This window comes from Ovis aries, chromosome Y (genome assembly GCF_016772045.2).
Source record: "Ovis aries strain OAR_USU_Benz2616 breed Rambouillet chromosome Y, ARS-UI_Ramb_v3.0, whole genome shotgun sequence".
NCBI lineage: Eukaryota > Metazoa > Chordata > Mammalia > Artiodactyla > Bovidae > Ovis > Ovis aries.
This window is the reverse complement of record NC_082741.1, coordinates 12,526,218-12,548,167: the sequence shown is the minus strand read 5'-3', so window position 1 is coordinate 12,548,167 and position 21,950 is coordinate 12,526,218. Positions and strand designations below refer to the sequence as shown.

Below are 21,950 nucleotides of genomic sequence, written 5' to 3'. Positions count from 1 at the left end.
TGGTGAATCAGTTTTAATGTGCATTTAAGATACATTTTCTGCCAATTTTACTACAAAACAAGATGCCATTGAATAGCTGATGCCTTTTAGAAAGAACTGTTAACCTTAAGTCTAAGAAATAAGGATGTTTCTCTTTAAGGTACAGAAACATATTTAAAAGTTATAAATTTGGCCAAGAAGATGCAACTGGTGTGTGGTTAACTTAGAATTCCAACTTAATCTTCTTTGACTCCAAAGTCCATGTTTCTAAACACTGTACAACAGTGCTTTTTGTAAAAATACTAATTCTTTACATGTGATTTCACCTTATGATCAGTGGTGTTGGTTTTTTTTTTCTTCCTTTTTTTAAGTAGAATAAATTAAAGTGAACATGGGACAAAGCTATGATTCTAGAGCCATGTAGACTTGTAGTCGTAGGTTTTTCAACTGTCATTGAGTCTCTTTGACACTCAGTGTCTTTGGCTGTAAGATAAAGGTGTTTATAACTACCCTAGAGTTTTGGAGATAATCAAATAGCACAATTTTCTGTACTTAACTAATATGTAGTATGTTTATACTTAGGTGGCAGTTTGTATAAAGGAAACACTGGGACTTGTGGCCGCACCCTCTAAGAATAAAAAAGTATTAAAAACATGGAACCACCATGTATGTTACGTGAAGAAGAACAAGAGCCAGAACTACAGAAAAGCGAGGGAGAAACCAAATAGATGATGATGATGATGAAGTGATCTTGGTTGGAGTGGAACATGTAAATGAAGATGCTGACGTGATCTTTGTTGGGATGACCACAACTTCAAAACCATTCGTTTCAAACATACTGAACAGAGATACCCCAGGTTCTTGTTCAAGGAGAAAAAGGTATGGTCACTTCAGGAAAGGTAACACTCACAAATTACAGCCTGTTGGGTATGTGACTCCTACATCAGAAGCAAAGACTGTCTTGCCAGTTTCTGACTCTGAATCAAGATCAACAGATAGTCCTATTATTACTGAACCTTTGTCAAGCTGATTATAAAAATATTTCACCACAAATAGTGCCTAATAGCTTTTCAAAAGAGTTATGTTCTTCTTTGATTACTTTCACAAGTTCATTGCAGCATCCAGTAGAAACAGCAGTTTCTGCAGGAGATATGAATAAAAGTCCTCATGTATCAAAGTGGCTTTCTACTTCTGAAACAAATAGCACAAATCCCAAAAGGCCTAAACTCAGTGATGGCATTATAGGGGAACATTCTTTAGGTTTTTCCCCTTCAGGTATTTTTCATACAGTGACCACTCAGCAAAGCACACCAGACCGTGTCCATACCTCACTAAGCCATGTTCAGAATGGAGAACATTGTCCAACACCTTTTCCAAAGGACAGTGTTCATTGCAAGCCTGTAAGACCTTTAGTGGAAAAAGGACGACAAAAATTGATTTTCCAAGTTTAGCAAGTTCAAACAAGATTGTTGATCCCACAGAAGGAAATCTGATTGTCTTACTTCATGACTTCTACTACGGAGAGCATATAGGAGTTAGGCAGCCAGAACCAAAGACTCACACAGCCTTTAAATGCCTCAGCTGCTTGAAAGTTCTAAAAAATGTCAAGTTTATGAATAACATGAAGCACCATTTGGAACTTGAGAGGCAGAGAGGTGACAGCTGGAAAAACCACACCACCTGCCAGCACTGCCACTGCCATTTTCTTACTCCCTTCCAGCTGCAGTGTCACATTGAAAGTGTCCACACTCCCCAGGAACCCTCCACAGTCTGTAAAATCTGTGAATTGTCCTTTGAGACAGATCAGGTTCTCTTAGAGCACATGAAAGGCAATCATAAGCCTGGTGAAATGCCCTATGTATGCCAGGTTTGCAGTTACAGATCATCCTTTTTTGCAGATGTGGATGGACATTTCAGAGCATACCATGGACTGCAACACCATACAGACATCATTATAGAGGGCACTGGGAAAAGAGTTTTCACCAGTATTCCAAATGTCAGCTACAGTTTTTAACTTTCAAAGACAAAAGGGAGCACAAGATCCAATGTCATCAAATGTTTAAGAAGCCTAAGCAGCTAGAAGGATTATCTCCTGAAACAAAAGTTGTTATTCAGTTATCACTGGAACCCCTTCAACCAGGATTGGTGGAAGTAGCATCCATTACTGTGAACAGATCTGATTCTGAATCATCACCCCCCAAATCTAAAAGTAGGAGGTCAAAAAAAGAAAAAAAAAAGTTAATTCTACTTTCAGTAAGTCTGAAGCAAGTATTTTCAGTCAAAGTTAAAAACCCCATTAAAAACAAAAAAATCAAATTATAGCATTATTCAATATCAAATATAGGGAAACCGATGGGTAATTTATGTGATTTTGTTTTAAATACAGGAAGTACAGTTTTGTTTAATCCGCATATTGAGATATTATTTAAAAATCTATTATCTTTTTTCATATAATTATCTTAACATGTAAAAAGAATGTGTGCATGTGTGTGGTATTTCATGTTACTTGGAAGTTGGAAAACTCTACTGTACATACAATCTGTAGAGTGTTTTAGCAACGTAATTTTCAACTGTTTTCATGCCTTGAAGATCTCAGTATCAACTGTATAGCCAGATTTGAATGACACTCTCTGAGGTGCCTCTTGTGCTGATCTAACATAACCTGGCTCTGAAAGCGTGCTGTGGAGAAGGTGATGGAGAAGCCATGATGTGAGCTTGGACCAGACACAGGATTTAATCAGTGAAGAGCTGTGGCTTCTTGTCCCAGTTGAGGAAGAGGCATATATTCACTCCAGGCATAGAGCCAAGGTAGAAGGAACCCTGTTTCAGAGTGTTTTTACCTAGCCCAGGGACATCTCAAGGAAGCCAACCGTTAAAATGCCTGTGTTTGGTGAGAGACCCTTGCAAGCATCAAGCAGGCCCTGTGTATCATTGACTGCAGTTGGAGAAGCAGAGATAGTTAATGGAATGAGACCTGGTGCCTGTGGACCTCCTGTTAAGTGATCAAAAGGGGAATTTGATTCATTCCGTCCTCTTTCCAAATTTGCAGGCCTATAGTCACAATGAGGTAGCCATATCTGTGTCAGACACAGTAGTAAAGCAAGTTAAAATTCCCAAAGAAAAAAGAGCCTTGACATCCACTTTGATTTATAGTGGACCCATAGTTTTACCTGAAAAGGATCAAACACAGGGAATGTGTTCAGTTTTTGAATTGGGCTAAATTGAGTTCTCTTACCCTTAAGCTACAATGGAGTTGTCCAAGAATAGTAAATGTAGTGGATGAAAATAGTCCAGGGTGATTAAACCCTTTTTAGAACTTTTCCTTACCTTTTCCAGTTACATGTGTCTTACCCTAGTTGAACATGTGAAGATTTAAGTTTTGTATCACTTGGACACTTCGTGGTACAGTTAACAGCTCATTCTTTGCATGTGTAATTTCCCATTGTATCAAACTAATACTGAGTTTCAGTCTTACTTGACACAGTCTAATGTGTAAGACTTGTCTTACATATTAGAATTGTCAGTAATTATCAGGTCATAGAGTTATCCTTCCTCTAATCTGTTATCCAACCACCTAATATGTGATTACACTTGTGGAAACCTGTTTTCTTTCGGTCTCCAAGGGCTCTTTCACAGACCTGTGGGGTACCCTCTAAGTATTGGTTCCTGAACATCAGCACAATTGACTGCCTCCGTATGTTCTTGGAGTTGAGTCTCCTCCTGGAGTTGAATGTCACCCCTTCTCCATTTCTGGCACAGCTACCTAGCAATCTCTGTGCACCTTTCAAGGAAGCTGGGATCCTGGCTGTAGACCTCTGCCAGGGGAAATCTCTCCGTTTCCTCTTCCTTTCTCCTCCTCTTTGTCTCTCCCCACTCTCCCCGCTCCTCAATTTATTTAAATCCTCTAAGCTTTCACAAAATGCTGGAAAGTGATAATCACCACTGAGATTATGAAGAACATAACTCCTTTGAAAAGCTGTTAGGCACTATTTGTGGTGAAATATTTTCATAATCAGCTTGAGAAAAAGGTTCAATAATAATAGGACTATCTGTTGATCTTGATTTAGAGTCACAAACTGGCAAGACAGTCTTTGCTTCTGATGTAGGAGTCACTTAACTAACTGGCTGTAATTTGTGAGTGTTACCTTTCTGAAGTGACCATACCTTTTTCTCCTTGAACAAGAACCTGCGGTAACTCTGTTCAGTATGTTTGAAATGACTGGTTCTGAGCATCCCTCTCAGAACTGAAGAGGAAGGACTACAGATGATTAAGCTGTAGTAAGTCTATTGTCTCCATTTTAGATAATTTTCTGAGTGTAAATTCAAATTCAGATAAATTATATTCATTTACTCAGAGCTTGATTGATTTATTTGCACTTTGAATATTTTACTAGGCCATTCCAGTTGTTTACTTTGGCCAAAGCTCTTTGCTAAGTGTCAGCTTAAACCACTTTTAGGTGTACAAAGAGTGTGTGTGTGTGTTCTGGTCTCAGGTGAAAACTCTATGTATAAATAAATATGCAGACTATTGCATTCTTATCTCCTTTCTTTGATTTCTATAGTAAAAATATGAAATGTTTCAGTTATGTGTTTTTATTGTTGCTTAGTATTATCAACACTGTTACGGTTAGTTGCTGTGAAGTATGCTCCTATGGAGTACAAGCTGTATTTATTGCCAAATAAAAAGGTTCCAGCGATATGGTCCCTGACTGCTCCTCTCTTCCATTCTCTGTCCTTCTCTATTTTCCCCACTAATGTACTCTTTATGACAACACTGGCCTTGGTTTTCCTGAAATTCCATTTCTTCCTGATCCAAAAACTGCAAGTGCTGTTCTTCTGGAAATGCTCTTCCCGCTGGCCTACATGGCTTGCTACCTCCCTTGTTTGAGCTTCACCAATGCTGTTCAAATAACACAATCAAATCTCCAACCCCCTCTCTTTCCTTCTCCTCCTTAAAGGCACTGGAAGTCTCTATCCTCTTCTTCCCTCTCCAGCCTAAATTTCCTAGATTTTCACACACACACACACACGCACACACACACACACGCACACACACACACACGTGCACGCACACACACACACACACACACACACACACACACAAAAGGAAGAGATAATAACATCAGGGCTTTGCTTCTTAGAATTAACTTGAGTCAGTTTCTGTGCCTGCAAATAAGATAGTTAATAGTGAGTTGAGTTCTTTCAGGAGCTTCCTCTGTTTTTTATTGATGCCTCTATATTTTGTTCACACAATGACACTTTGTTTTCTTTACAAATATATTGACTATCTGTCAAGATTACTATTTTGTTATTTCCCTTTGTGAATTTCCTTGCCTGCTTTGCTTGTTCTTTCAGGTAAAATTTATTATTTTATTAATGATGCCAAAACATTGTAAGTAAAATTAGTATTTGTAGAAATATTTTTTTTAAAAATTATTTCTGCTGTTTGTCTTTTTACAAATAATATGGCATATTTTTTTAAAAATAATTGTATTGTGTTGGCCAGTTCTAAACTTTTAAACAGTGATGTGTAAATGGATTTTCTTGTTCTGAGTACCATCAAAAGCAATGAGTATCTGGCTTAATAAATTTCCAGTTCTGTTTTTAGATCTTAAGAGAATTGTTTTATTGGATAGTTTACAACATTGTTGAGACATTTACTTTTCTTTCCTTCTCCCTTTCTTTCCTTTTCTTCCCTTGTTTCTCTTCCTCTTTCTTTCCTTCCCTTTCTTTCCCCAGGTTTTTGCTTGATTGGACCTTTCCTGAAACAAAAGTAATTCCACTCAGAGTTGAATATTATCCTCTCAGAATCCCATTTCATTTCTTATTTCTAGTATTGGAATTAACCTCCTGTTCCTCTTATTTGATTTGCCCCAGTTGTATCAATGTTTCTGATTTTCTTTTTCCAAGAAGCAACTCTTGTTTTATTATCGCAACATTTTATTTTTGTTGTTTTCTATTTTTGTTTCAATTCATATATACTTTCTACATTCTTTAGGATTTTTTTCTTTATAACCTTATATTTTAGAAGCTTTCTTTACAATTCTTTTTTTGTAAATATATTTGATTTACAATGTTGAATTTCAAATGAATATCAGAGTGATTTAGTTATGCAGATACGTATCTATTCTTTGAAGGTTATTTTCCATTAAAGGTTATTACATGATACTGAGGATTTCTTTTCTTTTCTTTTTTTTTAATAGATGGTTTAGGGATTGACCTATCTTTATTTAGCAATTTTGTCTGAATCCCAAATATTTTTATGTATACATGTTTTTTAATTAAAATTTCATTCTCTATGATTTTTGGCAAGTTAATTCCAAAGACTTCACTATTTTCAGGCTGACTGTTTTGATTTATAGTTTACTGAGAATTAAGTTTTCCTTGGAGTTCTGAGGGTATGTGTGTATATACACTGACATGTCTATATACACATCCTTTTCAGATTACAACATGTTTTAAGATATGTAAATATATTTTAAAAGATCCTTTCTGTTTGTATGGTAAAAACATGAAATGTTTTAATTGTAGAAATTTGTTTCCCCAAATGAATGTAGTATAAAGACCAAAGTTATAAAACTATATTGCTTTGAGAATGATCCTTACTAACAGAACTTGGAACTGTTAAAAAATTATTCATAATACTTACTAAAGGTGGTAAGAAAAACCTTATTCAAGGTAAGAGTACTACAGTGGGGTATTTTAATACAGGAGAGAGATTGAGCTTATGTCTGACTCCAGCAGGGATGCAGCTGGGATTTATAGCTAAGGAACAGGGTGGGTCAATGGGATTGCAAAGAGACACTGGGAGACTGAAAAGCAATGGACAACAATAACAGAATAGGTGTCAGTGGATGGAAACTTATTAAGAGGCCCATAAGGGTGAGGGTGGATTCTGGCTCAATGGAGAGGATCATTGCTGAGGCTAGGCAAGACTGATAAGATATTCAGGTGAGTGAAACGATACTTGTTCTGATACTGAGGGTGGTCAGATCAAGTGTTGGGTATGTTTTCTAAACTGAAGTAGCCGATTTTGGATTAGATTGGACTAAATGGACAGGCACCCCTGAATAAAGACATTGCCCAAAGTTGGCAGTGCATTAATGAACTACTGCTGCATAACCAATTACCCCAAACTAGCAGCTTAAAACAATGTTATTTCATACTGCTGCTGAAAGTTGGGAATCCAGGAGTAATTCAGCTGAGCGTTCTGGCTCAGTGTTTCATGAGATTGCCATCCTCTGAAGCCTTGACATGCGCTGGTGGATTCCCTTCCAAGATGGCTTACTCACATAGCTGTTGAAACTAGTTTCCTTGCTGGCTGTTGGGAGAAAGCCTCGGTTCTTTCACATAGGCCTCTCTAAAGGGCTACCTGAGTGTTCTCAAGATATGACTAAGCTGGCTTCTAGAGTGAATGATGCAAGAGGATGAACAAGGAGGCTGCAGTGCATTTTATGACCTAGTCTCAGATGCTTCATTGTTCATTTCTACAGTATTCTAACATTAGAAGTGAGCCACTAAGTCCAGCACACATATGAAGGGGAGAAGGAAGGAATTGTGGACATAATTTAAAACCACGTGGTACACACATGGCCACATATTTTTTACATGCTGGTATGTCCAAAATGCATTTTCCTGCCAATGCTTTCAAATAATTTATCCATTATAGCATTAACTTGAAGCTCGGGACCTTGTCATCTAAGTCAGGTCCAGATATGGATCAGGGTCCACTTTTACAGTATCACAATTGTTCTGTTTTTCAGTTGTATCTTATTCTTTGCAACCCCATGGATTGCATCACTGCAGGCTTCGCTGTCCATCAACTCCAGGAGCTTGCTCAAACTCAAGTCCATTGAGTCGATGATGCGATTCAACAATCGCATCCTCTGCTGTCCCCTTCCCTTACCTTCATTTGTTCCGCATCATTTTCTTTTCCAATGATCAGTTATTCGCATCAGGTAGCCAAAGTATTGGAGCTTCAGCTTCAGCATCAGTCCTTCCAATGAATATGCAGGAGAGATTTACTTTAGGATTGACTGGTTTGATCTTGCAGTCCAAGAGCCTCTCAAGTCTTCTCCAATGCATCAGTTCAAATTATACAAGTGTAGTTCCTCTATTCCTGAGGATCTGTGAACAAAAGAGATCAGTTAATCTGCTCACTTTCACAGCCAGCATACAGTGGTGGTTCAGGCATAGATAACCTTCATAGACACTCCTGTTCCAGAAAGGGGAGGGGAGATGGGAGTCAATAGTAGCAGTTCTGAAATCCCATGGGTTCTTGTGGGCAGTCTTTTGATTGGTATTTAAGGACTGGAAACTTCCTAGGCTTCAGTCTCTGATTTTTTAATTCTGCCCTCTGACATGATGCCATTGCATGAAAGGTGGCTAGTATATGGTTACATGAAACAGTCTCCCTAGCCTGCTTCCTGCTTGTAGAAGGTGGAAGTCCATAGCTCTTATTTTGTACTATTGCTGGTCCTTTCAGTCTGAGCTGAACTTAAATATGTTATCTTAAAAACTTGGTGTGTCTCCTAATAATCTTAGTGGGGTTCATGGCAAAGCACCACACTCCAAAGCCACAATCACACATGTCTTCATAATAAGGCTTACTCTGTCTTGATTTTCTGCTGAGATAGCTGAGGGATAACACCCTGAACCTTGGTAGAAGTTTTATTGTGTGACTGAAATGATCTCTCAGTGACACCCCTAAGCTCTTTGGAGGGTATTGGCCTGACTAAATAATGCCATGAGGCATCCCCTTACAGCTTTCTGAGACTTAACAAAGAATTTTACAGTCACACTCATCTTTAGAACACCTTTGTTTAAAAAAAAAAATATATGAAGAAGTACTGGCGTATAGGTGGTGTAAAATATTATATTTAGACCACCTAATCTCAGTGCCCTGCATATGATTTTGCATGAGAGTCATTAATTTTAACGTCTTCTGTCATCTTAAAAGACTGGAAATTTCCCAAATCAGCAAGTTTTGTCTCCTTTTTAATAATCTTTATCTTAAACATTAAAAAAAAAAAGTTCCCTTCATGTTTTACTACAGGCAGCAAGAAAAAACCAGGAAGCACTTTTGACTGTTTGGGTGGAAACCCTCTTAGCTAGATAATTAGGTACAGTTTCTCCTCCCAGCTCATTAGGTACATTTTCTACTTTTCATAAACTGCAGGTGTAGTGGACTTTCCTCTTCACACTCCCCAGGCTCTTTCCTCCTGCCTCTCCTTTCTGCCAGAAATCCTAGGTGCACCACTGTGATTCCACTTGGAATGCATTGGCTCAGTGAGATAACAGGGATTGACTTGCCGGCTTCAGTGCTTCTGCTGGCCAGAATCTATTTACCTTTCCCTGAGAACTTCATGGTTTCGCTATCCAACTTCCATCACCTGGCTAGGTCAGTTGCAATAGCTCATACTCACAAGCGTACTGGCAGGGATTTCTATGCGCACGTGTGCACAAACATGCACGTGTATACAGTAACATCACTGAGAGGAAAATTTTCCATATGCAGAAATACAGGCTTCCTTTTCCAGGAAGATGAATTTTGGTAAGCACTCAAATTTCTATTCGCACATGTGCACAAACGTGCGTGTACACAGTAACATCCCTGAGAGGAAACTTGTCCACATGCAGAAGTACAAGCTTTCTTTTCAGGAACATGACTTTTGGTAAGCACTCAAATTTCTATGCACACATGTGCACAAACATGCACGTGTACACAGTAACATCCCTGAGAAGAAACTTGTCCATATGCAGAAGTACAACTTTCTTTTTCAGGAACATGAATTTTGGTAAGCACCCAAATTTCTTTGTCCTGGTTATTTTTTCACTTGCTCATCGATCATGTCACGTTACACTTCTAACTCTGTGACTTATCCTCAAATATTACAAAATCGTGGCATTTGCTATTGACAGCGACTGGCCTGCAGAGCAGCAGGCAGGGTTGGAAGCACTTGCTATGAACAGCTGTATAACATGTGCCTGCCTTCTGCATTCTCCCATCACACTGGACAGTTTCACAGTACCAGTAATATTGGCCTGATCCATTGCCTGTGCATTCCTTCAGGGGACCAGAAAACAAGGACCTCTGAGCTCAGCTGACTTGAAGAACTGCTTTCTCAGTGTCCACCTATCTAGGTCAATCCTTGTCAATGATGTGACCCTCTTGCTAGCCTACCACCCGTTACAGCCCACAACATTCTGAGTGAGGCCCCCTGTTCTTCCTATCTGTGTAGCTTTCTGTGTGCACCTGTCTACCTGTGCCCCCGTGTGCTATCTCCATGTAGCAGGAAAAGGCCAAGAGACACCTGAGCCTCCAAGAGCCCCCAGAGACTGTGATAGGCCTGGGTCTGATCCAAGGTTGTGAAGAAGGTGCACATGGATACAGGGTCTCTTCCGATACAAAGAATGGAACCTGAGGCCATAAAAGTAAGGTGGCATCCCTACACGTCATCCCTTCTGTTTAATAATACCCATGCACATGGAGTCCCCAAACAGATGATACCCTGGGAAACCTGCAGTTTCTGGGCCCAGAGCTAATGCCTCCCTTGGACAGAAAGCAGCTTTACTATCTCAAATGGACCAAGAGGGCTTGAACCACCCATGCCTCAGTGATTTGCTAAATGCCAAGGCTCTTTCAGTTGCTCTCATTAGGCCCAGGTAGGACTCCCTACAGTCACACATCCCTGCTTCCCTACACAGCCCCTGTGCCAAGGAAACCAGTGCCCAGTTGGGCCCAGGGGCATCCAAGATGGTCACTTGGAAGGCAGCATCCCTCTGACTGTCACCTGGGTGCAGATCACCTACAACACTATCAGAGATTCTGTGGCAGTAACACTACCAGAATCCTCACTCAGGTGCAGATGTGCATCTTTGTCCCTCAGGCCCCCAAAGCCAGGGGCAAGACCCCAAAGAAAAGAATGAATTCATGTCAGAACTTTCAGCACTGACCATGGGGTATCTTTGGCAGGACCCCTATAGTCTAGACTCTGGACCCTGAAAACCAGCAGGCCCTGAACTGCCCCCTCTGAACTTCCCACTCTCCTGAGGTCCCTTGGGACATGCAGTTTACCCACTGCCCTTGTCTTTTCCTTGTTCCCTCCATCACAGGCATATCCCCGCATAGGGTCACTCAGGCAAACCCACCTGCGCTTTCCTCGCCTTTCAGCACAGCTAGGGAGGCAGGCTGGAAGTGCCTGGAGGCATGCCACGCTTACAGCATGCTTCTCCTAGGATGCCTGTGGTTTTGCAGATACAGCATACTTTAGCACATCTCATGTTTTGTGTCACATCATGCCGTTGTGTGCCACCCTCAGGGAGGGCGTGTGCTGGCTACTGGGCTGATCCGGGGCAGCACTGGCCCAGGACCTTCCCAGTTATCCTATTCACATGTGTGTGGAACAAGTCTCCAGTGCAGCAGGCAATCTATGACTCTTTCTCCTTCAGCTCTCTGTCCATCTCTGCAGGACCTTAGCCTCACCATCCCGGGTCTTGCCATAGCCACGTCCATCATTTTCACAGGCCAGACCACAGCCCCAGACACTGAGGGCTCCACAGGCAGTGGTTTCAAAGCCCCACCCCACGTGATTTGCTCTGTGTGAATCCTTAGACCATGAACCCCCTCTTCCTGGTCCAAACACACAAAACAATACGGTAAAACTGATGAGCGTGTTTTGTATCTGGTCTAATTGCAGATATCTGGAGCCACAGTCTGGAGTTATCACTGGCCATTCTTTCCTCATTCCCATCCTGGACAGGGTCAATGCAGAGATATGGTGAGAAACCACCTTCAGCCTGGTCGCCTCATGACTCCTCTTATGGTTGGTCAGCACCTCCTCTCCTGCCACCTTCATCTTTGCATCTTGCCTGGGCCACACAAACACACACACACAAACACACACACACACACACAGAGCCAGCATAAATAAGCACACGTGTGTATACACACACATGCTCAGCACGGGGACACAAAAGCAAACAACGAACATAGGTGTTTCAGGAGGTGAAGACGACCCAGTCCATCAGTGTCAGCGGTGGCAACAGTAGGCACCATGTCCTGCCCTTGGGGCTCCCTGTTCACTTTCTCCACGAACTCTTCCATATGTTCCCAAAGCAGCCTGAAGCCGCTTCCAGTGCAGCATGTTTGGTGGTTGTGAGATGCTGAGTCGTGAATGTGGAAATTCACAGAAGATCCCAAAGTCAGCACACAGGTGCACTGGGAACCTGGAGGGGACACCTTTTCAATGATAGGCCTTCCCAGGGTAAGGGGCAGGAGTGAAGTGCCCAGGCAATCTCAAACTCAGTGAGCAGCAGGAGGCCAGGGGATGGAAGAACCCACAAAGGATGATTCTGACAAAAATACTTAATACACACTGCCTCTAGTAGTATCACCTGGATTCTGGTGCTACCACCACAGCTGATTTGATGGAGACTTGCTTCACCCATGGACACACCAAGTCCACAAATAAACAGTCTCAGGAGGTCACCTGCTGCATGCATGACCCAAATTCAGGCTCCACAGCCAGCTTGCATGAGTCTGAGCATGCCCATTTGGGAAAGGACAGTTTCCCTGTAGTATCACACGAGTGTCCCTTCAGGACCCACCTTCAGATCCCATCTCCACTTATGTTTCTGTCAGTTACTCTCATGGAATAACCTTACTGCCCAGGGTACTACTTCAGGGGATCATCCCACACATCTCAGCCGACAATCTGCTGGCAGTACGAGCAAGGTAAGCCAGCAGCCAAGAATCCCAAAATGAATTGCTAACTGTGTTCAGGCCCAAGGCACCCACACCTCAGCAATCCTGTTTGATTCTGAGCAGTTGTGACCTGACAACCAGCTGAGAAAGTTAAGGATCCTGGTGTCCAAGCTGTGGCTGGATGCTCCCCGTTCAAAGTCCCAGAACCAGTGGACAGGAGTGGAACAACATGCCCTATACTCTACAGAGAGACAGGGGAGATGGGTGTGGATCACACAGGTGGACAATCCACAACCTTGCACACCCACACTCATCACCTCAGGAACCATGTTTTACAGGTGATGTCAAGGTAATTCTACTTAGTGGTCACTGTGTTCAAGAAGTAGGGGGGTCCTGAAAGGAAAATATTAACTTGCAGTGGGACCATCAATGGCTCCGCAACAGCATCTGCCAGGATAGGGAGGAGGGAAAAGGTTCCTGCGCCTCCTCCTCTTCCTGAGCAGCAGACATCAAAGAGCAGCAGAAAGGATACAGCTATGGCCCAGAAGCAAGGGATGCCCCAGAAGATGGTGCTCCTCCAAGCCACGTCAGGCTTCCTCCTCTGATGGCTCTTGCACATGAACTGAAAGTAGGCCCTGCAGTTTTTCTTATGCTCAGAGCTCAGATCCACCTGCAGGGCAGCCAGTGCCTGCAGCGCATCTTGCCCTGGAAGCTCAGTAGTGCTCCCGGGCCTTTCCTGGCCCTGTTCCTCCATAGTCTTCTCAGCTCCTGGGAAAACCCCTATTGGTGCTACTCATCTGCCACAACCTCCACCTCCTCCATGACATCTTCGGCAAGCAGCTGGAACAACTACCCAATCCCCACCACGTCTCCATCCACCAGGGGTTTACCATCATCCACCGCCTCCACCCTGCATAGGGTGGCTCCTTTGCCTGGCATGACAACTTGTGGCTGCAAGGTCCCAGCCTCACAAAGCCTCAGGATGGCAGGCTGCTAACCCCAGTGCCCTGAAACCGGGTCTCACACTTAGGAAGGTCTGGGGTCCCAGGATACTCCTGCATTCCTCTGACTGCCTTTCACACTCCTCTTGGCCCTGGTCATGATCCCAGGCTGGGGAACAGGTGAAGGGATGGGACATAACAGCACAACAAGTGGTGTGCAAATGTGGCTAAGGATTCAGTAATCCTGTGGGACCCACTAGCTCTTTGGGGGCGGGGAGTGAGGGGGCTGGGGGCTGGTGTGTGTCCGGTGGCCTGAGGCTAAAGAAAGGGGTGGCAGACAGTGCAAGAGCAGGTGAAAGGGCCCTGGGGAAATCAGCCGAATAGGCGGATCCCTAGGCTGTGACCCATGCACAGGCTGCTGGCACAAATCTAGTCCAATGGCAGAGAGCATGGTGGGCAGCACCCTTATGGACACGCCCCTCAAACGTAGGGCATCTTCCAGGGTTCCTGGACTGCAGTGCACCCACTAGGTATATACCCCTCCAGGGAGGTAGCGTGTTTTGCATCTGCTAATACCCCAGGCGCTGTCATTGACCGGGCTATGGAAATTCCAACCATAGGTTTCTGCTCTGCAGTCCAAACAGCACACTCCTGTGTCCCTCAGGACCGTCAATAACTGACAACTCCCCCTCAGTATCCAAAGGATAAGCAGGGGCTCCACGTGGCTGGATACTTTTCTCCATCGGAAAGAGAACCTGTTGTTGTCCAGATGCTAGGGGAGAAGGGAAAAACCCCACTGTTTGCTACAGTTGATCTCCACGGTTCAGGGACACCAGAGCCTTAGGGTACAGAGCTTGCTCTGTGTCTCTTCATCTCTGCTTCTGGCATAGCACTGTTTTGGGCAATCCTTCTATGTGTGTACCAAGGGCTGGTGTCTGTTTGTCACCATCTCTCTAAGTGGTGCTGTTGCTGTCTGCCACTCTCTGGACACCAGTGCTCATACATGAAATTTATCTAAGAAGTTTATATGAGAAGGCAAGCCCTTCTCCTCCTTAGTGAGTTCAGGAGTTCAGACTTTGTTCAGACTTTGTTATTCCACACATTCAGAGAGTGCTTTTTCAAACTTTAAAGTCAACTGTGGGTGGTCACTGCTGAACTGCAGATGGTGCAGTGTGACCCTCCCTCCCTCGCTGGACAGATGTGAATGCTGCAAAGGCCTCAGGTGGCTTGGCCACACTTCACACAGATGGAGAAACGGGGCATGCCCCAGGGCCTGAAGGAACTTCCTGAACATTATTTGAATACCTGCCTGGGAGATTGTAAGGACAGCTCCCTATTAAGTTCCATAACCCACTGGCGCCAGAAACATGCACGGCTGCCAATTTACTCTATTGAGGCCCTTTCAAAGTCATTCTGTTCTCCATGTGAGAACATATTCAAGCCTGCCCAGTCACCCAAGCCTGTGGGGCTGGGAGCAGCAAGAGGATCAAGCTAAACGATCCGTCCTATAGAGCTGATACCCAATATATGTGTTCTGCAAAGAGTACAAAGAGTGATGATTCAAAGTGGAAGACTGCACATAGCAGGTGCTTATGCCGTAGTTCTGGTCCATCAATGAAACCACACAAAAAAGGCAAGGGTTGCTCATACTCATAGTAAGGTCAGGGAAAGTATGCCTGGCACTTGGGAAGGATGGAAAGGCCCTTGTATCCGGGTGTTCAAGGGGCTGTGGGATCACCCACCATGGCTTCTGTGTCTGGGATTGCAGCCTGTTCTGTGTCTCAGATCTTCTGAACTCTCACTGGTCACCCCCAGGCACTTTCTTACAGCCTCTCCTTTCTGCCAGGCATCCTTGCTGTACCACTGTGATTCCAGTCAGAACTTGCTCATTCAGTGAGATAACAGGGATCAGTAAGTACCCTGGCTTCAGTGCTTCTGCTAGCTAGAGTCAACGTACCTTTCCCTATGGCTTTCATGTTTTTGCTATTTAACTTCCATCACCTGGTTAGATCAGTTCTGACAGCTCATACTCATAAGTGTACTGGCAGGCACATCTACATGCACATGCGTGAACACACTAACGTCCCTGAGAGGAAACTTGCATATAAGCAGAAGCACAAGCTTTCTTCTCCAGGAACATGACTTTTGGTAAGCACCTGACTTTCTTTGTCCTAGCTGTTTTCTTTCACTTGCTCATCAATCATGTCAGGTTGCACTTCTAACTCTGTGACAGCTCCAAGAGTGCTTGAACCACCCATGCCTCACTGATTTACTAAATGCCAAGACTCACTTTCAGTTGCTCTCATTAGGGCCAGGTAGGTCTTCATGCAATCAGCTATACCTGCTTGCCCACAAAGCTGAAGTGCCAATGAAACCTGTCCTTGGTTGGCCCCAAAGACATCTAAGACAGTCACTTGGAAGGCAGGGTCCATCTGAGTGTCACCTGGGGCAGATCCGCTATGACAAAATCAGAGAATCATCTCCAGCAAAACTGCCAGAATCCTCCCTCAGTTGTAGCCATGTACCTTTGCCAGTCTAGTCCCCACAGCCAGGGGCATGATCCCAGAGAAAAGAAGGAATTCACATCGGGACTTTCAGCACGAGCCATAGGTTGGTTAACTTTGGCAGGACTGCTGTTGCCTAGACCCTAACCCTGAAAACCAGCTGGCTTCAAATTGACCCCAGGGGCTTCCCTGTCTCCCATTCTCCAGAGGTCCCTTGGGACATGTAATAAGCCCACCATTCTTGCTTCCTCCCTGTTCAGTCCCTCACAGGCACATCCTGGCAGAGCACCACATACGGACACCCACCCCTGTGCTTTCTTTGCCTAACTGCACTGCTAGGGGGGCTGGAAGTGCCTGGAGGCATGCTGCATTCACACCCTGTCTCTCCAAGGATGCCTGTGGTTTTTCACGGACAGCCTACCTTAGCTCATCTTGTGTTTTGCGTCACATAATGTGAGTGTGTTCCACCCTCACAGAAAAAGTGTGCTGGCTGATGGGTTGATCCTGGGCAGCACAGGCCCAGGACCTTCCTGGTGTTCCTCACGTGTGTGTGGAACAAGACACCAGTGCAGCAGACAATCTGTGCCTCATTCTCCTTTGAGTTTCTGCCCTTCTCTGCAGGACCTTAGCCTCCTCACCATCCCAGTCCTGCCATAGCCAAGTCCACATTTCCACAGAACAGCCCATGTGCCCACAGACAGAGGGCTGCACAGAGAGTGCTTTCAAAGATGTACCGCATCTGATGTGTCCTGGGTGAATCCTCAGACCATGCATCCCCTCTTCCCAGTCCAAACACACACAATAACAAGGCAGAAATGGTGAGTGTGTTTTTATATTTGGTCTAATTGCAGATCTCTGGAGCCACGGTCTGGAGTTACCACTGGCTGTCCTTTCCTCATTCACATCCTGGACAGGGTCACTGCAGACATATGGCAAACAACCACCCTTACAATGGGGACACCTCCTGCCTCCTCTTATGGTTGCACAGCACCTCCTCTCCTGTCACCTTCATCTCTGCTTCTGCCCTAGGCCTGACACACACACACACACACACACACACACACACACACACACACAAACATGTTGGAAACAAGCACATGTGTGTATACACTCACATGCTCAGCATGGTGACACAAACCCCAACAGGAAACACAGGTGTTTCAGGAGCCTGTGTTCCCTGTTAGTGTTTATGTACCCATGCTAAGCATGTGTGTTTATACACACATGCACTTGTTTCAAACATGTTTGTGTGTGTGTGTGTGTGTGTGTGTGTGTGTTTGTGTCAGGCCTATGGCAGACGTAGATATGAAGGTGACAGGAAGGTGCTCAGCAACCATAAGGGGAAGCACGAGGCATCTCCAGTCTAAGGGTGGTTGGTCGCTGCAATGTCGGAGATGGAGTCAGTAGGCACCATGTCCTGTCCTTGTGGCTTCCTGTCCACCTCCTCTCTGAGCTCTTCCATATTTTCCCAAGGTAGCCTGAAGCCGCTTCCAATGCAGCATGTGTGGTGGTGCTGGGCCACTGAGTGGCGGATGTGGAAATCCACAGAAGATCCCAAAGTCAGCACACAGTTGCACTGGGACGCTGGAGAGGACGCCCTTGCAATGATAGGCCTTCCCAGAGTAATGGGTGGGTGTGAAGGGCCCAGGCAATCTCAAACTCAGTGAGCAACAAGAGGCCGGGGGATGGCAGGACCCATGGAAGGATGATTCTGACCAAGAAACTTAATTCACCCTGCCTCTAGTAGTATCACCTAGGAATCTCAGTCTGCAACCACAACTGATTTGAGGGGACTTGCATCATCATGGACACACTGAATCCACAATCTCCCAGATTCAGCATGTTACAAGCATGGCCCAAATTCAGGTTCCTCAGCCAGCTTGCATGAGACTGAGCATCCCCACCTGGGAAAGAACAGTGTCCCGGCTAGTACACGGCTGTCCCTTAATGGCCCACATCCAGACCCTTTCACCACATGTGTTTCTGTCATGGAAGAATCTTCCCTCCTGGGGTAGTCCTTCAGGGGATCATCCCACTCATCTTCACTGATGATGTGCTGGCAACATCTTGCTGCTGAGAAATTTCAGCCCTGGGCTGAACAGGACCCAAACTCTCACATGAGCAGCCAAGAACTCCAACAACAATCATCAACTGTATGCAGGACTAAAGCAATACCAGCTCAGCAATCCTGTTTGATTCTGGGCAGTTGTGGCCTGACGATCAGTTGAGAAAGGTAAGGAGGTGTCCAGCCTGCAGTGGCGTTCCCTGTTCAAAGTCCCAGAACCAAGGGACTGGAGTGGAATGATGTCCCCTATACCCTGTAGAAAGACAGGGGAGAAGGGTGTGGATCCCACAGGTGGATCATCCACACCCCTGCGCACCCACAGTCATCACCCTTGGACTCACGTTTTACCAGTGATGTCAAGGTAATACTCCTTAATGATCACTGTGTTCAAGAATTTGGGATGGTCCCGAAAGGACAAGATCAGCTTGCTGCATGATCGTGGATGAGTCGCATATGTACCTGCTAGAATAGGGAGGAGGGAAAACGTACAAGCTTCTAGGGTCCTCAGCTTGCCTTCCAGGCAGACATTAACAGCTTCCACAAAGCCTCTCCAAACTCTCACAGTGTAGGAACATGGATAACATGATCCTCACACACCCCGCCAAATCCCGTACCCACCTGTCCTCAGCCTCCCTCAGTGACATTCAAGTCGATCATGTAGCTGAGAAAGTCTTTATCTTGGTCGCTGATCATGACAGAAACTTGAGGGTGGTTCATAATCTGCTTGAGGTCAAGGTGCCATTTATGCCACATGCTGGGCCAAGAAGAGCCGGGAGCATCCGTCCTAGTCTGGGATGGAAGGACACGGGAACAGGCATCTTCAAGGATGCTGGGCACTTCCGCATACCCAGCCACTATTAATGAGCTCAGGCCCTGCCATAGCATCAGACAAGCTCATGGCTCTGTGTTCCTGATGGTGTACTGCATCTGAGGTGGTCTGTATTCCCCAAGCAGGGGCTGATTCTGATAGCTATTATTTCCCAGACCTGTGTATGCTGGGTAGTGGCATGTCACTGCTTACATGGTAGGACTTACAGTCATTGTGACAAACCGTGTCTGAAAGCAAAGGGGTTGATGTTGGTTAGTGTATGTGTACATATGTTGTGTGGGTTTGTGTATGTGTATGTGTGTGTGTGTGTGTGTGTGTGTGTGACTCCCATGTCTCTGTTATTTTCAGGATCATTGACTGTTACAACAATTACTGTCAGCTAAGGCTGCTCTGGTGTACTGTCTCTGGTCATTTCTGACTTAGAGATTATCACTCCTCAGATGCAGGCCTGAAGTAGACACACAAAGTCATGGCTGACACTTACAGCTGAGGCCCGGCCTTGACTCTACTCAGCTGTGCCTTTGGAGCCTGCCAATTGCCCAGTACCACACTTCCTTCAGGGTCCACCATCCTGCGCCTTCACCTCCACCCCTCCTCCTGCTCCTGCCTCTGCACCTCCCCCTCCTCCTGAGCAGTGGACCCCAAGGAGCAGCAGAAAGGATACCATTTTGGCCCAGAAGCCAGTGATGCCCTGGATGATGGCACTCTTCTGAGCCAAGTCATGCTTCCTCCTCTGATGGCTCTTGCACATGAACCAAACATAGGCCCTGAGGTATTCCTCATGCTCAGAGCTCAGTACCACTTGTGGGGTACCCAGCGCCTGCAGCACATCTAGTGCCAGAAGCTCACTCTGGCCTCCAGGCCTTTCCTGTCTCTGCTCCTCCACTGTCTTCTCCTCCAGCTCCTGGGAAGATCCCTGTTGCTGCTTCTCATCAGCCACAACCTCCACATCCTCAATGATGTCCTCTGCAAGCAGGTGGAATACCCATCCGGTCCCTGCCACGACTCCATCCACCTGGGTCTTGCCATCCTCTCCTGCCTCCACCTTGAAGAGGGTGGCATCTTTGCCTAGTGTGACAACTGGTGGCTGCAACGTCCCAGCCATGCACAGGATCGCCAGGACAGGCCACAGTGCCCCATCCCCCTGAGCACCCAGACTCACAACTAAGAAGGTCTGGGGTCCCAGGACGCTCCCACGTTCCTCTGACTGCCTCTCAAGTTCCTCTTGGCTCTGGCCATGACCGCAGGCTGGTTCATATGCGAAGGGATAGGACATAATAGCACCACAGCAAGTGGTAAGCAATGGCGGCCCAGGGTGCAGTAATCCTGTGGGGCCCACTAGCGTTTTTGATGTGAGGAATGTGGGGCATGGTTGGGAGACTATGGCTGGTGTGTGTGTGGGGTGGCTTGAGACTATAGAAAGGGGTGAACAGGCCCTGAGACATCAGCCAAACAGGTGGGGCCCTTGGTTGTGAGCCACACACAGGCAGCTGAACCAAATCTATACCAATGGCCGAGAAGGTAGTGGATGGCATGCTATGGACATGCCCCTAGAATGGAGGGCATCTAGGAGGAAGTTTCCTGGGCTCCAGCTCCACCACGTGGCCAGATTCTGCTCCAGGGAGCTAGTGAGTTTTTCATCTGCCACTACCTCAGGCACTGACATTGATATGGATCTGGAAATTCCAACCACAGGTTCCTGCTCCACAATCTGAATAGCACACTCCTGTGTCCCACAGGACCTTCAATAATTGTGAGCTTTCCCTGCACATCCAAAGGATACACAGGGGTGTAAAGTAGCTGGATACTTTTCTCCATGGGACAGAGGGGCTTTTGCTGGCCAGATGATAGAGGAGTAGGGAAAACCCCACCGTTTGTAATGTTGATCTCCATTGTTCAGGGACACAAGGACCTTAGGGTACAGAGCTCTTTCTGTGTCTCTTTATCTCTGCTTTTGGCGTAGCACTCTTTTGGGCAATTCTTCTTTGTATGTACCAGAGCTGGTGGCTGTGTGTCTCCGTCTCTTTAACTGGTGGCGTTGCCCTTTGCCGCTGTATGGACGTCAGCACTCACAGAGAAGCTTATCCTTGGAGTGAAGGCAAGCCCTTCTCCTCCTGAGTGAGTTGCACCAATGGGAGATCAGACATTTTTAGTCCACAGGTTTGGATAGTTCTTTGTCAAACTTGAAAGCCAACAGTGGGCGGCCACTGCTGAACCACAGAAGGGGTTGGGAAACTCTCCCTCCCTCATTGGACAGACGTGAACCTGCACAGGCCTGAGGTGGCTTGGCCACACTTTTCACAGAGGGAGAAATGGGGCATGCTCTGCTGGCATGAGGAAGCTCCCTGAACCTTGTTTAAACACCTGCCAGTGAGTCACAACTCCCTGTTAAGTTCCATGACTCACTGGTGTGGGAGACATGCACATCTGCCCGTTTGTCCTATCGAGGCCCTTTCAAAGTGGTTCTGTTCTCCATGTGGGAACGTGTACCATCCTGCCCTGTTACTCAATCCTATGGGGCCAGAAGCAGCAAGAGGATCAATATAAGCAATTCATCCTATAGTCCTGACCCCATATATATGCTTTGTGCAAAGAGTACAAAGAGTGATGTTTCAGACTCGAAGACTATGCAGGTAGCAAGTGCCTATGCCGCCGTGCTGGTTCATTTCTGAAACCTCACAAAAATGGCAAGGGTTGCTCATACTCAGGGCAAGGTCAGGGAAATAATGCCCAGCTTTCAAGAAGGATGGTAAGGCCTTTGTACCTGCATGTCCAAGGGGCTGTGGGGTCACCCACTGCAGCTTCTGTGTCTGGGATTACAGCCTGTTCTGTGTGTTGGATTCTCTGAACTCTCATTGGTGGCCCCCAGACACTTTCTTCCTGCCTCTCCTTTCTGCCAGGCGTCCTGGGTGCATGACTGTTATCC

General features: G+C 45.5%; 3 pseudogenes; 1 reads left to right on the top strand and 2 right to left on the bottom strand.

The window, feature by feature from the left end:
- The first annotated feature begins 632 nt into the window (after positions 1-632).
- LOC132659070 (zinc finger protein 280B-like) lies at positions 633-2,199 on the top strand (annotated as a pseudogene).
- Positions 2,200-12,656: 10,457 nt separating this feature from the next.
- Positions 12,657-13,886, bottom strand: LOC132658968 (testis-specific Y-encoded protein 1-like; annotated as a pseudogene).
- Positions 13,887-17,493: 3,607 nt separating this feature from the next.
- Positions 17,494-20,366, bottom strand: LOC132658912 (testis-specific Y-encoded protein 1-like; annotated as a pseudogene).
- Positions 20,367-21,950: the final 1,584 nt, after the last annotated feature.